Raw genomic sequence first — 5,042 nt, forward strand, 5'->3', positions numbered from 1 at the left:
AGAGAGAGAGAGAGAGAGAGAGAGAGAGAGGCACACACACAGTCATTCTTCTTGAAAATACTTAAAAAACAATTAAGAAAAAAGAATCATCTTAATAAGATGCATTTTTATTGAGTATAATATACAGGATCTGAATGATAAGAGACCATTGCCCTAGTCGAATTGGAACCATGTTCTTCCTGGCAGTGTGTACGTAAGTGTGCATCTTTCAGGCTTTGGTTTTTCACACTGTAAAGAAATACCATGTCCCACCTCTACACGTCATGTTTCTGATAACCTTCCCTGTTAGAAAACAGTACGTGTGTGGGTGTGGGCAGGGAGCAGAGAAAGAGAGGGAGGCAGAGACAGAGGCAGAGGCAGAGAGACAGAAACATAACTGCCATCAGATATGTAGCCCTGGCTGGCCTTAAACTTGCAGTGATGCCCCTGTCTCTACTTCTGTGTTCTTTCTTTACAGGAATGTGCCACCCCGTTTGATACCAAAATTTGCATTAAGTTCCATCATGGCTTTTCATCATCTACTTATACTGTATCATTTTCATTTCTAAGAGAGTTGCAAAGCATTGCGGAAAAATCCAACATGCTCTACGCCACAGTAAGACTTTCTCAATTGCTGGGATTTGAGCATGGAATTTGGTGTCAATTACAGAGTCATCTCAAATTGACTCATTACCATATTCTGCCAACTAAAATTGGAATAAAACATTCATACATTGTACAGCTTCTAGACACTTCTCCAGATTTGTTGACTTCTGGAGAATACAGATGATTTGTTTTTGGTTTTTGTTTTGGTTTTACTGTTTTTATTGATATATATATACTTTACTCTTTTCCCCTCACTTCCTCTCCCCTCTACTTCATCTCTCTCCCATGGTCACCATGCTCCCAGTTTACTCAGGAGATCTTGTCTTTTTCTACTTCCAATGTAGATTAAATCCATGTATGTCTCTCTTAGGGTCCTCTTTGTTTTCTATGTTCTCTGAGATTGCGAATTGAAGTTGTTTTTTTTTTTTCATGGCTTTAGAATACAGATGATTTCATTGTCATCTTTCAGCTCATGTTTGGAGAACATCCACTCTTGAAAGAGGTGAAACAGCTGATGTGGGTACAAAGATGGCATACAGCAATACAGACATTTTTGTTCGTGGATGTTTTATAAATGTATTTTCTACTTATTTTCTATGTAATGATACATAGCAATTCTTTGCAGAAAATATTTCTGAGAGTTCCCAATTTCCATCAACAATTTCCATCCGCAATGTATTTGTTGGCCATTTCTAGCTTCTCTATGGTTCTTGTGGTTACTAAGGCCAAAGACATCTATCAAGGGGAGTGGGATATGGTTTACAGCCTTATGCCCTCAGTGCAGACTGTGTAGCAGGCTCAGAACTTCTTAGGCAGGCAGTGTTGTCTAAAGGAATTGGGGTTCTGGCACTTTGGTCCCATTACTCATTATTCTGGGTAGACTCTGGACTTTCCAGTCCATGGTTTCTCATTCCAAAATAATACCGGTTTAGGAGGCCTTGAAAGTATTTCTTGCTGGTGCTGAAATCCAAGGAAGGGAGACAGGATATGAATGCCAGAGTGAGACAGCCCCACCTCAAAGGTCTGTCCTCCTCACCTATCAAGGAATGACCCAGAAAATACTGGAGGAGGAAAAACTTAGCCACACGAAAGAGGAACTATCATTCCCTTGGGGAAGGGCCTCAGCCTGCTTGTCCTTTTCACACCCTGTGACAAGATGGATTTGAGACTGCATCTTGGTGTTCACGGTTTCATTGTGGGTGTTAGCCATCCTCACTCCCTATCCGTTCCCTCCCTTTCTTGCTCTCTAGACCACACAGACCCTGCAAACACAGACAGTGGGAGAGGCCACAGGTAGGAACAGTGAGAGGCATGAAGCAGCAGGACCATTACCTGATTATTTTAGCAGCCCAAATGCCTCCAGCTCCCCTCTGTTGAGCCTCAAAATTTCCCCGAGCAGAAAAGTATCTGTCTGAGTTTGGGTAATTGGCTTCTACATTGTCCCGATAGGCTCTCCACAAGTCCCAAGTCCCTATAAAGAAAGGAAAGTTACAAAGGTCAGCCTGGGGTCATTGGAGAAGTGGAAGAATGCAAACTTTCTGTGGATTTCCACATTTCATCCCTTGGCATCTTAATCCTTTGAAATGACCATGGGGGCGAGCGTATGTCCCTGGGATGTCTTCCATGGTGTTCATAAGCAGGGCACTTCTCCAAGGATTATTTTGTCTTGGACTTATTGAGAGATTATGAGTCCTGGCTGTGTGTCATACAGATCTGTGTGTGCTACACAATGTAGGGGTGGACTTGTCATGTAAGAGAACCAAGAGGTAACATTGACATCATACAGGTAAAATCCACGGACAGATTGTACTATGGGAAGAGATGGAAAATGCATTTTAACCATGGCCACTAAGAAAAATACAACCAATAGTGTGTATTAACTACCTTTCTCATGCTGCTGATGAAATCCCTGACAAGCAACTTAGGGAACTGGGCGGTATTTTGTCTCCCAGTTTAAGGAGAACACATGGCGGGGTGACCAGTGTAGAATACATAAGTAAACTGTGGTAGTTCTAGGTTATGAAAATTTGAAATTTAAAACTCACCAGGCCAGGCCAGAGTGTAGGGTCGCTGGTAGTGAGGATTTATCCCTCCTGTTTGTTCTAACTTTTTGGAAACCATTCTCTCTGGCAGGATACCTTGCTCAGCCTAGACACAGGGGTAGGGCCTTGGTCCTGTCTCAAAGCAATGTGCTAGAATAGGAAGTCTTACTCCCTCTGAGGAGTGGATGGTGGGAGAGAGAAAAGGTGTGGGAGGAGATGGAGGGAACAGGTTAAGGGGAGAGAGTGGGGAATGGTTTTACCATGTAAAATGAGAAAAGATAACTTTTTGAAAATACAATAAAAAAATTATGTTTGTGATCCCTTTAAGAGTCCTAAAAGATTATCTTTTAAGATAAGCAATAAAGTATTTGGTACTCTCTTTGTAACTGCAAAATGCAGCCTGTCAGTAAAGACCTGCCTGGGAAGAATGTCTTGTTTGCTTACATGGTTAATCTATAACTAGTTATTTGAGCATGAATGTACCTTGATTCTTGTGATATTATATTTTTCACTTGTGATACATGACATGATTAATCATGTAAAAATATGCTTTTTAATGTTTTAAAATTTTTTTAATTTATTTTTTAAAAGAAAACAAACTATCTTTTTCATTACACATACCAATCTAAGTTCTCCCTCTCTCCCTCTCTTCCTCCCATTCTCTCCACATACCCCCCACCCCACCTCCATCCACTCTTCAGAAAGGGTAAGGCACATTGCTTTGGGGAAGGTCCAAGACCCTACCTACTCTATATAGGCTGAGCAAGGTATCCATCTAAAAATAATAGGTCCCCAAAAGCCAGTACATGCAGTAGGGATAAAACCTGGTGAAACTGCCCCTCAGTCTGCCCCAGCCATGCAACTGTCAACCACATTCAGAGGAACTAGTTTAGTTTGATGCTGTTCCTTCCCAGTCTGGCTGGAGTAGGTGAGCTTCCATTAACTCAGGTAGACTAATTCAGTGGGTGAACCCATCATGGTCTTGACCTCTTTGCTCATATTCTCATTCCTCCTACTCTTCAACTGGACTTTGGGAACTCAGTCCAGTATTCTGATGTTGGTCTCTGCCTCTGTTTCCATCAGTTACTGAATGAAAGTTGTATGGTGATATTTAAGATATTCATCAGTCTGACTACAGGGAAAAACCAGTTCAGGTCCAATCAGGTCTACTGCCTAGGGGCATAGCTGTGGTCACCCTTGTGGATTCCTGGGAATTTCTCTAGATCCAGGTTTCTTGCTAGACCCATAGTGGCTCCCTCAATGAAGAAATCTCTTTCCTTGCTCTCATCTTGGTCTTTCTTTATCTCAACTATCTTATTCCCTCAAGTTCTCCTCCCCCTCCTCTTCTCCCCTCCTCTTTCCCTTCCAACCTCCCTTCTCTCCCCACCCTCATGTTCCCAATTTTGTCAGATGATCTTGTCTATTTTGACTTTCCAGGAGGATCTATATATGTTTTTCTTAGGGTTTACCTTATTACTTAGCTTCTCTAGATACATTAATTATAAGTTCAATATTCTTTGTTTATACCTAGTATCCACTTAAGATTGAGTACATACTCTATTCATCTTTTTGGATGTGGGTAACCTCACTGAGGATAGTGTTTTCTACTTCTATGCATTTGCATGCAAATTTCAAGATGTCATTATTTTTTTACTGCTGACTAGTATTCTAATGTTTAAATGTGCCACATTTCTTTATCCATTCTTCGGTTGAGGGGCATCTAGGTTGTTCCCAGGTTCTGGCTTTACAAATAATGCTACTATGAACATAGTTGAACAAATGTCCTTGAAGCATGATTGAGCATTTTGGGGTATATGCCTAAGAGCGATATTACAGGATCCTGAGGTAGTTAGATTCCCAATTTTCTGAGAAACCATCTTACTGATTTCCAGAATGGTTGTACAAGTTTGCATTCCCACCAGCAGTGGATGAGTGTTCCCCTTACTCCACATCCTCTCCAGCATAAGCTATCATTGGTGCTTTTGATCTTAGCCATTCTGATAGGTGTAAGATGGCATCTCAGAGTTGTTTTGATTTGCATTTCCCTAATGGGTAAGGATTTTGACCATTTCCATAAGTGTCTTTCAGGCATTTGAGATTCTTCTGTTGAGAATTTCTGTTTACTTCTGTACCTCATTTTTTCATTGGGTTATTTAGAATTTTGATGTCTAATTTCTCGAGTTCTTTATATGTTTTTGAGGTCAACCCTTTATCTGACGTGGGGTTAGTGAAAATCTTCTCCCATTCATTATGCTGCCTTTTTGTCTTATTGACTGTGTCCTTTCCTTTACATAAACCTCTCATTTTCATAGGGTTCCATTTATTGATTATTGATCTCAGTGACTGTGCTACTGGGGTTATATTTAGGAAGTGGTCTCCTATGCCAAAGCATTGAAGGCTACTTCTTACTTTCTC

The 5,042-nt window shown here is 40.9% G+C and overlaps 1 long non-coding RNA gene across 2 annotated transcripts in view; it reads right to left on the reverse strand.

Moving 5' to 3' along the window:
• Positions 1–952: 952 nt before the first annotated feature.
• The window catches only part of LOC113455434, an 82,936-nt gene continuing 78,846 nt past the window's right edge, over positions 953–5,042 (reverse strand). For both annotated transcript variants that reach the window (XR_003378689.1, XR_001229409.2), the window contains 2 exons: positions 1,918–2,056; positions 953–1,545 (listed from right to left, as the gene is read on the reverse strand). This is a non-coding gene — a long non-coding RNA (uncharacterized LOC113455434). The remainder of the gene's footprint in view (positions 1,546–1,917; positions 2,057–5,042) is intronic.

The sequence above is a fragment of the Microtus ochrogaster genome, unplaced genomic scaffold (assembly GCF_000317375.1).
Source record: "Microtus ochrogaster isolate Prairie Vole_2 unplaced genomic scaffold, MicOch1.0 UNK14, whole genome shotgun sequence".
NCBI lineage: Eukaryota > Metazoa > Chordata > Mammalia > Rodentia > Cricetidae > Microtus > Microtus ochrogaster.